Raw genomic sequence first — 12,586 nt, 5'->3', positions numbered from 1 at the left:
TAAACCCCCCACTAGGTGGTGGTGGGAGCAAGGAAGTGAAACCTGGTTGGCAGCAGCTGCATTTACCACAGCTCAACAGTGGAGCCTGCCGAAAGGAGCTCGGGGCAATGGGTAGAAGGGGGGACTGGAGCAGGCAGTGGGGGCTAGGGTCTATGGGAAGGTGGGGGAGAATACAAGTGCAGTTCCCCTGAAACTGTAACAATGATATTTTATTTCATTTTTTCTAAAAGCCCTAATCCAGCAGAGTACTTAACTGTGCGTAAACCCAAGCCCTTGGTCAGTTCCACTGATTTCAGTGGGATTACTCACATGCTTATAATTGAGCGTATGCTTATGAGTTTGCTGGATTGGGGCATTAATGTCAGAATATATTATAATAAATTATAATTAAAAACTGCAAAGTCATACTATTCAACTCTGTAATGTTACCAGCAAAAGTGGGTCAGTTGTGAAGCTTTGATCCAAATTCAAGTCCCTAAACTTCAGATCCAAACCCAAGCCACTTCACAAGAGTGTGGGGATCTGGAGTACTGAACTGCCCCATCATAAAAATAAACCGGACCTGTGAAGTTGAAATCTGGACCCAGATTTGATCTTCCTCATGTTTCTGAGTGGTTTGGATTCTGTGTCCTAGCTTTGGGTCCATTTCTAGTTATAAGTGAACTGTAAAGAGAAAATGGAATTGTAGGCAAGCTCAGAAATGTGAGATGAACGTCCCTGCTAACTGGACTGGGCACAGGAGATTGAGCACAGAATCTGTTTTAATTTACTTCCAAAAATTATTTCAAACCACTGTCCTCCTGCCATGAAATCTGTTTTCACAGGTTTGGTAATGATGCCCCATATTCATCATTCTGTGATACTATCGATACCAGAAGAGACAATCATGGTTAGCAAGAGATTTTTGGTACTTGTGATGCCCAAGAGAGCCAGTTTTCCTGTAAACCCAGAAGAGACAGCAGATTCAAATGGAGAGGGGAAATAATTTTATACGGTTATATTAACGAAGTGATTCCTGACATAATTACTGGGTGCTATCACCACAAGAGCTCTAAAAGATCATATGAAAGGGCTGATTAATAAATATCTGTTCTTCAAATGGATACAATACAGCTTCTTCATGTGTAGCTCTCTTTTAGAACAGTCTCCATCTGCTATTACATGGTATCATAAAACAGGACATCAAAGGTAGCTCTAGAAATCAAAACTCCTTTGTCTCTTGAGTACCCGCCCTGAACCTCACTACATATCATCAGAACCTTTAAATTGTACCCTCCACATCCACTATCAGCAGTTACCAGTTGCCTCTGTCGAAAGGATTAAAACCTCTGTAAGGCCATTCTTCCCCTCCCTACCCGGTCCTGAACTAGATTTTTTTCCCGTAACTTTTCCTGTAAGCGGAGTCCTCGCGCTTAGACAAAGAAAGAACATGAAGCTTTCAAAAACCTTAGCAGCACAAGTGTCCTAGAGAAACAATCTGCCAGCTCTAAGGTAGAACAGTTTGAACAACTTGAAGCTAGGAGTGTGAGAGGAAAGAAGAGGAGGTGGGGAATAGAGGAAAAAAAAAAGATTCCCTGTCTCGTTGTCCTCTGGGACCCTTCTTCAAGGTGCAATACATGCTCTCTGCTTTCCAGGAACATTTACAAAAGACAGAATAGGAGTACTTGTGGCACCTTAGAGATTAACCAATTTATTTGAGCATAAGCTTTCGTGAGCTGCAGCTCACTTCATCGGTGCTTCCATCGAAATGCTGGGCTTATTCGGCAAACAGCGGGCTCCAGATCAGTTTCCAACAGCATTTCTTATCTAGTATCAACGCCTGCCAGTGAAATAGTAGTGAATATAAGGAACCAGGAAAATCAGTTGCGTTTGCCTGCCTGCTGTGATGTCTTTGGATCTTATCTGCAAGATCAGATGAGTTTCTCCTTTAGAGGCTGAAAATGCGAAGGACCCAGAGAAATCCCAGTGCTGCATATGGAAGCAAACTACCAAGAACTGACAAGTCCACTGGAGGTGTGGTAAAGCCCCACTTTTACATCCTGCAATATTCACATTTCTGTCTCCTGCCACCTTGTTGCTAACTCTTTCCCCAGTCTTCTACGCTCCAGTACTAAAAGGAACCAGCACTGCCTGTCCAGGGTGTAAAAGTCTTTGATCACCAGTTAAACTATTAATGATACTTAGAGTATCATTAATTTTGGTTTCTGCCAGTACACCGGGGGGGGGGGGGGGGGGGAATAACAGCAGCAGCTGGCCCACTGATGGCAGCATGGATCATGAGTGACCTTAATATTTTATGTATTTACCACTCTTGCAGTGGGCCTTGCAGCAAGGGCTGGCACTCTGCATGGAAGCCTTGAGATCCACTGTACTGCACATGGGCTTACCTGTGGATTTTCAGGGCTGTATGCAATTGGAGGCTATGCCTACTGCCCCTCTACCCAAATGTTGACTCCTCCTCCAGGGATAATGCTTCAGGAACTCCATGTAAAAGTGTGTGTGACTTTTCCCCTCCTATACATTTTTGCATGGAAAAGAGGACATTGTTCCAGGACTGGAGCTGAACTCAGTTCTTCTGTGTTGCAGTAGACCATAGGAGCAGATCAGCATCACACCTAGTTGGGTATTTTTCAAGCACAGAACACACCCCAGGCTGTACTACCTAGAAACTGTCACGGCATTCCAGGCATCTCCAACCACACAGCACTCAGCCAGTCAAAAACCAACAAAACCCAGGGCTCACTTTAAATTGCTATTTCCCTGCTCCCACCATATTCTTTACTTGATCGGGCAAAGGGTTGAATACCATGCGTAAGATACTAAGTGCCCTCAACTCCCTTTGACTTCAGTAAGGGTGGAGAGCATTCTGCAACTTGACGCTGGAGCAGGGCCTGACACTGCGCCTGATGGGATTTGTGAGGTGATTCAGATAGTATTTTACTATTAAAATTATAGTTTTAATTTAATATAAAGCTAGGTCCTTCCATCTGGGGGCAGTCTCAAATTGCTTTGCAAGAATAAAACAATTAAAGACTCTCACTGCCCTGCACCCCAAGGTAGGTAAATATAATTATAATTAGTTTTTAATTTTCTTCTCATATTCAGGCTAGATTGTCCAGTGCTAAATTTCATCTGATTACTCCTTGGATCACCCTAACTCAATCCTTTTCTTCCCTGGTGTATACATGCTTCACATACATGTAAGCAGTTATATCTCCTCTGAGCCAAACTGTGTAGTATTCAGTTTTTAATCCTTCTTCCATCTCTCACTTGTTTAAACCATTTTTTTTTTTTACTGCTTTGAGCTGAGTATTCTTTGAATTGGCCAGGGCCCCAGTGCAACAAAGTGCTTAAGTACTTTGCTGAATCAGATCCCAGATCCGTACCATGTATTCAAGATGCACTGCAATACAGCAAGAAATTTCCCCCTTCCAGGTGGACTGACATGGGTCCTCTGCCAACATATTGCATTGACTGTTTTTAGTCATCAGTTCACACCAGAAGCTTATATTCAGTTTGCTATTCGTTTTCACTTCTTATCCAGAAATATTACTTTCCAAGTATCTCCTGCTCAGATTTTTATTTTATATTATATTAAGCTGCATCTTATTGTGCTAACACCTGTTTATATTTCTCTAGGCTTCTTTATGCCTTTTGTATTTTTTTTGTCTTTGCTGCTGTGAACATCACCTTCAAATTTTGCATTTGTAAAATACAGTAATCTGAATAAATGCTTATTAAAAGAAACATTAAATGAACTCATGCCTAACCTGGATTTCTGCAGCACCCTACTGTATCACCTCACAACTCTGTATGACTGTTGTTCCAGCCATCCACCTAAGGGACTTACTTGGCTCCCTGTTCTGAAGTCCCTGAGTTCCTCACAATCTCTAATGTATTTATCTTCTTAACATCCCTGCAAGGTAGGAATTATCTCCATTTTACAGATGTGAGCAAAGGCACAGAGACATGTCCGTAGTCACACAGGAAGTTTGGGGAGAAGAAGAGACTTGAACTCAGATTCCAGTCTAGCACCCTGGACCATCCCTCCTCACATTTATCATTTTTTTAAATTCACTACCTTTTGCTTACAGCCCCTCAACCAGATTTTAATCCAGATTGCAATGCTTTTACCCTAGTCAATCTGAATTAATTATACTGTAAAGCTTCTTTCATATACAAAGTGTGAACTGCCTGAAGGTTTTATGCCTTATACAGGCTTCCGTGGAAGCTTACAACAGCTGACATCTGACTTTGGGAGTAGCAACTAAACATAACAACTGATGTCTGAAATGTAACACACAAATGCCCATTGCTCAGCTTTGTGCAACATTTCCTAATGTCAAAGCAATGGTTATACAAGCTCATGCTCAAATAAATTGGTTAGTCTCGAAGGTGCCACAAGTACTCCTTTTCTTTTTACAAGCACATATGTTTTCTTAATACAGTGCTTACGGCATCCAGTTGGTCTCAGAAGGAGTTTTATGTTGTTGTCTTGGTTTCCCAACATGTTACCAGGGGACCTAAATGGGAAACAAATGGAGTTCTTCAATGTTCTCCATCAGAAGATACCAGGCTATTTAGAAGTACGGCTTAATTGTACCTTTAAGGCACAGACCACCCCTGGTAGTGATGAGGAGCACAATGTCCGTGGAGCAGGGAGAGCAAGCCCCTTGCTACACACTGTAAGGGGCTGCAGAGTATGCTCTCCTCCAAAGTAGCCAGCTCTGCTGGCTGTTGTGGAAGAAGAATGGGGTCCAAAGACCCCTGCCACCTCCTCACCTCTTTGGGGAGGGCTAGTGCCAGAAGCAGTGCTTCCTCTCATGGGAGCACAAGGACTGAAGATGGCCAGCCCTGGAGTGGGAACAAAGAACTCCTTCTGCTCTTCCCTGCCACTTGTGCAGCATCTGGCCAGTAGCTACTATGAGAAGTAACAGGCTGCATAAACCACTGTACACTGGCCATTCTGAAATTGACAGCAGGGTGACTTAACCCAGGCTGCAGAACCCCCTCAGTCTCTTCCCAAGTGCCTATCATTAGAGTGGGAACCTGCTCCTCCCCATTGCCAATGGGATGGTGGGACCCTGTATAAGCAGGTTGCATAGTTTCTGGGGATCTAGGCACTGCTTTCATTTGCAGCCATGCTTGAATTAGGATTTCAGAATAGGACCCTAGATGAATTAGTGATGGTGTGCCTGAGACATGGTGCTAGACTCACAGTTCATATAAATGGCTGAACTTGTCAATTTTCTGAATTCTACAGGAAAACAACTAAATTTTTTTTAAAAAAAACGAGTTTTAAAAAAGTCTAAGAATCTTAACCCTTTAACCCTTACGGAAAAAAACAGCAGATTTACAGAGAAAATAACAACTTTTCTATAGATTTTCTTAACCATCCTTAAGAATGAGCATTTTGGGATACAACTCGTATGAAAAGTGCTATAGAAAAATTATTCTAACAAAAAGAAAAGGAGTACTTGTGGCACCTTAGAGACTAACCAATTTATTAGTCTCTAAGGTGCCACAAGTACTCCTTTTCTTTATTCTAACAAACACCATCTACTTCAGTTATTGAAAAGCATGATTTACAGTATCTTTGGCTCTCAGTCTTCTTGGGCTCAGCAACTGAAATAAATGTATATATTCAAATTATTTCCCACTCTGTATAATTATATACTGTTCAGACATGATGCCTGCAACTTTTAATTGCATCCAGCAGAGAGCACTGTGGGCCCATTACATACTGCCATTATGTATATACCATTGTTACTTCCCCAGCCAAGAAAGGAATTAAAGCAGATCTTTCTGGGTAAGTGACACGACTAGTATCCGCGGCTTGCAGTTTCGTAGGTGATGGTATCGCTGAGACCATAGTGAATTCTGACTCGCATCACACACATTACTAGCCTGCAGCTGTGTGTTTTCAGGGTGCAGCCTCAGCAGGTTGCTTGAAGGCCATCAGATAAATGATATACCCAGAGTTCCTTTTCTGGCAAGAATCCAGTAGATCTTATGCTGTGCTTGGGAGGGGGAAAAAACCACCCCCCAACCAAACATTAAAATCTGCCGCGCAGTGGGAGGGAGCGCCAGTATAATTGCTTAGCTTTGAAGAACAGGCAGCAGCATCAATATTTGATTTAAAAAAGGGCTGTGTGAAAAATTAATAGGGAAGAGAAGTGCAAGGTTTAAAATAATCTTTTCATCTGGTTAGTCTGAAGGTTTTCAAAAAGGAAACGCTGTTAATGAGCAGAATTAAACCATTTACCTGCCAAATGAAATGCATCCTGTTTCAGCATATATGTATTTTTTTTTTTAAAAAGCGACGTTTGCATTAAGAATCTTTCCCATTCATTACAGCGCGCTTTTGGCTGTTTACTTCCCTAAATGATTGATCTGTGAGAAAACCTGGAACAAATCTCAAATTAAAAATTCAAACTTCCTGGCTAACAAGCACAGTCTGTCAATTTTCAGTGATCAAAATAATGTGCTTCAAGATGTATATTCCATTCTGGTAACAAAAATATAATTTTAAAGAGAGGAACCTCAAGGTCTTCCTTATCAAGAGATAAATTACATCCCACAGGAATTAAAGGTATGGAACTGTTCCTGGTCCACTGTAATGCCCCATAGTGTTTATAAGCTACATGCTGACTTCCAAGGATAATAAAATTCTTTTTTATACTTCCCTGACCACATTAGTACACTAATCTTTGCTTGTTAGTGACTATGAAGGCTAAAGCTGATCCAGTAGAACCTGCAAAGAATAATACCTTGACAGCAGAAACACGCTCTATCTATCTAAAGCATTCTACTTACATTACGTTAACGAGAGACATAGCTGATGATTTTAGTGTCACTTATCTTTTTCTTAGTATTGCAATACGCAAACGGGAATGTTAGCTTTCACAGATGAGCCGATGCAGCAAAACTACAGCTGGCCTAGCCTACTTGAGCTAGCTTCAATACAGCTAGTGTGGGTCTCAACCACAGTTAAATCAGTCCAGTGTGGGCTTCAGAGCGGGCTAGTGATCCAAGTTCATACTCAGAATCTGTCTCGGGATGTGCTGAAGCCCACGCTCTGCTGTCTTCACTGTTATTGTAACTTCAGCTAGCTGGATTCAAGATAACTAGGCTGTCCTGCGCACAGCTTCTGCTATGCAGATATATCCTATGACTTGACAAAATCATACTCACAGTTTGATTAGGACCATTAAGGGTGAAATTGACCCCTGTACAGATCACCAGCAAAAGTCCTGTGTGTCATTAATGCACGATGGGGATTTCAGACTAACTGTGCACTGGTGCTGTGCTGCCCCTGTGCACCAGGGCGAATGTCACCCTGAGTTATTTCTGTGGTGTTGGAGCAAACAAGGAAAACATACAAAATACACAGTTTTGCTATGGTGAGCAGGCAGGATGGGTCTGAACATCTCTTATCTGCTGCGGTGTTTAGTATTTTATAATTTACAACCCGCATATTTTCAGACAAACTAAAAAAGTTGCATAGGGCTGATGCTGTGACACCTTTCTCAGCAAAAAGAAGTGTTTGCTGGTTTTCTTCATCTGCTGATAAACATCAGTTTCTTTTGTCATACATATCTTAGGCCTGGCATTTCCTCACAATATATACGGCCCTTCTTTTGTCTCAATTAATGAAGACAGCATGCCAATTAAAATATCTGGCCTCTATGCTCCTTGTACATGAGATCATCTAGCATACTAAGGTTTCTCTTGAAGCCCTGATTCCTAATTTTTTGTTAACCAACTGGACCTTTTAAAATTCCTTAGCTATCAATTGCATTATGTTTCCTTGGAATGTTGTCAAATCTGAAACCATTTTGTCTGAATTCCTCACAGTCTCTTCCATTTGCATCTATCTAACCTAATCTAATTGTCCTTGATAAAATACCAGCATCTAGATGCCGTATAAGATTTCAAAATATTCTGAGAGTTGTTTGGGTTCACCTCTGTATGGCTTTCATTCTGTTGTCCAGGTATTATAGTTTACACTTGTGAAGTCAAGCCATAAGAACATATTCCTATCGCATCCAAACTGATCCCCACGCACTTTTAAACATTGCACACTGACAATATATAGAAACTGCTTTGCCCACAACCAAAATACAGTTGTCTTTAGGATGAAAGCAAGTCATTGGTTATCAGCCCACAACACTAATTTTAAGTTTATTTATGCATAAATAATATAAGTGAACTGCAAGAGCTGTGAAAATCCAGAAAGAACCAGAATACAACTGTCTTAACACCTTGAATGAAACTAACTACCTGAATGGTCTATCCATCTTGAGAAACTACTCATCCACTTGCGCCCAAAAATACACCTTCATACTAGTTTCAGCTGATAAGTTGCAAAAAACAAAAACAAAAAAACCCCACCTTTGCTCAAGTGGCAACCTGATTATTTTAATCTAAATACTTCTCTGAAAGTACTCACTGACTTAAAACACCATAAATGACTTATGTGTATGATGCATACTTGTATTTCACTAACCTTAGTTTTGAAATAGTGCTAAGTCAATAAGTAATTGAAAGAACTGAGGTTGAAGAATTCATTAAGCTAACTTAGCCTTGCAATCTGTAACAAACTGTGTTTGCAGCGATAATAGCCTTCACAGAGACCCACAGTGTTTAGAATAATCACCTTCTCAGGTAAGAGGGAGACCAGCTAGACTGGAATTTTAAGCTAAAGACTAACTATATTTCCAAACTGTGGTAAAGTGGCATAGAACCCTACAATACTGAGAAAGTACAAAGAAACTAGAAATAGCTTTAAAATCATTATCTCTGTACTATATTGGGGTGTGATGAGTGATATTTGTGTGTGTCCATGTATATGTCCATGATATTTGTGTGTGTCCAGGCTCTGACTGGATCACCTTTGGAAGGGTGACCCTGAACTGAATTGACATTCTTGGAAATTTAGGGAGTTGCTTCATTACTAAGTTCTGACTCTAAAGTTCTATTTGGTTGAACTGTATGGGCATTTTCCTAATTTAACTGGAATATAAGATTAACTGGAAACTGAAAAGGACTTATACTGAACATCAGTGGTTCTGTGTTGGTACTGGTACCAAAATTAATTGCCGGGAATTATACAGAATGGAATGAGTTGACCTATGTAAAAAGACTGTCATAAGACTCTGAGAATTGATCTGATCTTATTGCCTCTTGCTAAATTTAATATCCCACGTTAAATTCATTTGTTCAGACTTTCCAAACACTCTCTTTATTTTGCTTTTTGTAATTTCTTATATTCTCAAATTTTATTTTTGTTAATAAAACATGTACATGTACATTTGCAATAATTCTCCCATCAGAACTGTAGCTAATGAATAAGATTTGAGAACCACGATCAACTTGGAATATAGGTGATAGCTGATTTTTTTTAAATCAAAGGGCGTTTTATACCTTATTGTTTTCATGCTTTGCTAACAGTAAAGCTTTGTTAAGACACTCAGAATAGCATCTTTTAAACACTAAACAGTGATGTAATCAATGTTATAGGAGTGCACGTTACACACAGGATCACCACTTAATAAAAAGTATTGTTGAAGGTTAATATACTCTTGTGGGAAGAAAAACACTTCTGTCCACACCCCTCCCCACTATAATAATAAGATGGCAAAACCATACTGCTGTTTTGCTACTAGAGCATTAGATATGACTGAATAATTAATGAACATACTGTATAGCTAGCTGACTAAGGTAAGGGAAGTGAATGCAAAGTTCTTCCTTTTAGTGATGCAATCAAAAACTAACATAGTTAAGACTGATACAATTGTGTAAAACGTGACAAAACAGGGTGTTTTATTTTGTTCTCTCAGAGTATTATGCAGCCTGGATGTTTTAACTTATTATGCATATTAAGTTTTCATAAGCACTCTGAAATAATTAAGTGACTGGTAGGTTGCTACTTTCTGAAACTACCTAACCACTATGGCCACAAAAACAGACCCAGACATGTAAAATGTACTGAATCCCCTACAGGAAACCCCACTACATACACTACAAGATGAGCCATATCATCCAAGTTCCAGCAAGATAAGCATAGCAACCCTTTCCTGAAAATATAGATGAGGGAATTAACAGAAAAACTTGCAAAACTCAGCTTGCTAAATTTTGTCTGGGAGCAAAAATGCTTCCATATTTCTCGTAAAACTACTGCAAGTTTCTGGTAGTGATCCATTCGCAATACATTATTCACAAGTCAAATGTTTTATAAGTCACTCTTATTTATGCTAAGCATTTTTGTAAAGGTATGAATTTTGCTCAGTGACAAAAGCTGCCCCATGCAGAGAAAAAATTGTGAAATATTATGTTGAGTGCCAATTACATAGCTGATATCAAGCTGTGCTCCAGTGCTACTGTCATGGAACAAAAAATGCATCGCTAGCTCAAAATAATTTCCTGAGTCCTTTATGTCTGGAGGTAAACTAGCGCTTAGATAATTTGAAATTTGACTTCAATAAAATTCATTTTGTGTCAAGACAAAGCTTTTGTTGAATGCAAAAATCACAAGCTATTCTGCCTATCAGCAAGTTTCAGTGTTCTCTTAGTTGTGAGAGAGCCGTTTAATATGGCCTGGCTTTTTGATAGTTCTTTAAACAAGGTGAAAGCCTATAATCACAATCATTTGAGATCCTGCCTATTTGGGGTGCAGTTGTATTGTTTTCATTTTATCTACTCCAAAAGCATTCTTGCACTTTTTAAGCCGAGAAAATAGGGAAATTCCAGTATACATGAGATTGAACAAGCCATTTCCCTATTTTGAACTTATTTTTGCTTTCCCCCAAATTCCAATGCCTTCATCCACCTGAAGTGGATCTTTGGAAAGCTCATCCACGCTAGATGGCTGTGTAAGGGATATTTAAAAACTTTTCCAATCACTTTGAAAAACTGCAAAAGAAAAAAAAATTAAATGAAGAGGAAAGACTAAAACATGGTTTAATTTAGCATGCATAAACTATATAGTCCATGGAGTCAGATGCCTAAAAAAAAAAATACAAATCTTTCTGAGATTACAAACACTTAACGCTATCTTTCCTGTTCTCTCATGGAGTCTTCCACAGCACCATCCTGGTTCCTCTCTTCAGCTTCTTCTATACATCCACACACGTGTGCCCCCTGTACAATCTTACCAGTTCCCCTCAATTTTGATATCTTTAGACTAAATTCCTAAATACATCTCAGCCCCTGGATTCTTTCCCCTGCGTCTCTGGGGTATTTCACAACCACTTCAGACTCAGTAGACAAGCTGGTTAGAAAATGGTTCCATACTCCCCCCCCAAATTTTTTGTTGAAAACAAAACAAGCCAAAATGACAATTTTTCAAGGAAAACAGACACCGATAAAGTCATTTTGATAAAAACACTGTTTTCCTTAGACTAAATAAAATATTTTTTGACCAGCCCTACTCAATTTAGCTGAAATTCACAATATCGGTCTTTCCCCCAAGCCCTCTCCTCTTTCCTTTTCTCTAATACCATAGGCATTAAGTCCTTTCCTGTTTTTAGACTCACATTGGGATTCAGAAATCTTTTAGAGAAATAAATGGTATGCTGTTTTCTCTTTAGTCTATTCTCTGTAAATTTCTTGTCTTCACTAGTGCAGCTAACACCGTGACGGTCTCCATACCTTCCTCAGTCCCACAATGTAATCAGCTAGATTATGTTCCCTTTTCCACCACTAAAAGCCGGTCGACACGACATCTTATTTCATTCTCTATGCTAGCTTCTCTTCTTCAAAGCCATTCTGCATGCATGCATGCGCACATATCAGTGCCATCTTCCCTTCCTTGGTGTGTCCCCTTTGGGCTGCCCACCTGTCTCTTCTGATCATTCCCTTTATCACCTCTGCTCCTTTTGAACTTGGTGCCATAAATGTGTAGTATCCTCTTACTAAATGAATACACACAGTTCTCTCCTCCCTCCAACAGAAAATTGCTGAAGACTCCCCTTCTGTGAACCATCCCAGCTATAACATGCTTAACACTATTCTGTTTTTGGTTCCACTGTATATTATCCACTGCGGCTTTAGACTGCTAGGTCCTTGGGGAAGAACTTGTTTGTTCTGTCCCCTAACCTACTGTACAACTCCATACACAGTGCTCTGTAAATAACAAGTGTATAAGTAATCAACTGAAGTGGAGGCCTGGTATACCAAGATGCTGTTTCTTATCTTAAGCCATTCCAAGCATGTCTCTCCAACAGAGGAACAAAGACACTTTTTTCACCTGCTCACACAATATATAAGTGCTGATTTTTTGGGGAACATATTTTAAAGATACTTACAATTAGATAATCAAAGGTACCATATGTAACTATCTGACAAAGGCCTTAGGAAAGATATTTTCATGTTACGTCAATTTGTATCTCTCTCTTATGGTCACCATATTTGACTAGAACACATATTGTCCTTAAGCTTTTCAAGATATTTAGATGAAGAATGGAGCTACTTAAAAATATTGCGGACAACTTTCATTCTTATGAAAAGAAAAACTGGTAAAGAAGAAGAAAGCCACCCTAAGACCATTTAAGGAAAGGGACCTTGAGGATTAAAATGGTCTCAT

The 12,586-nt window shown here is 39.7% G+C and overlaps 1 protein-coding gene and 1 long non-coding RNA gene across 6 annotated transcripts in view; one reads left to right on the top strand and one right to left on the bottom strand.

Annotated features, from left to right (window-relative positions):
- The window catches only part of CA10 (carbonic anhydrase 10), a 328,547-nt gene that overhangs the window by 74,974 nt on the left and 240,987 nt on the right, over positions 1-12,586 (bottom strand). The gene's annotated exons all lie outside the window — the stretch shown is intronic.
- The window catches only part of LOC125621287 (uncharacterized), a 279,878-nt gene that overhangs the window by 209,396 nt on the left and 57,896 nt on the right, over positions 1-12,586 (top strand). The gene's annotated exons all lie outside the window — the stretch shown is intronic.

The sequence above is a fragment of the Caretta caretta genome, chromosome 14, assembly GCF_965140235.1.
Source record: "Caretta caretta isolate rCarCar2 chromosome 14, rCarCar1.hap1, whole genome shotgun sequence".
Lineage (NCBI taxonomy): Eukaryota > Metazoa > Chordata > Testudines > Cheloniidae > Caretta > Caretta caretta.
This window is presented reverse-complemented; position numbering and strand designations above follow the sequence as displayed.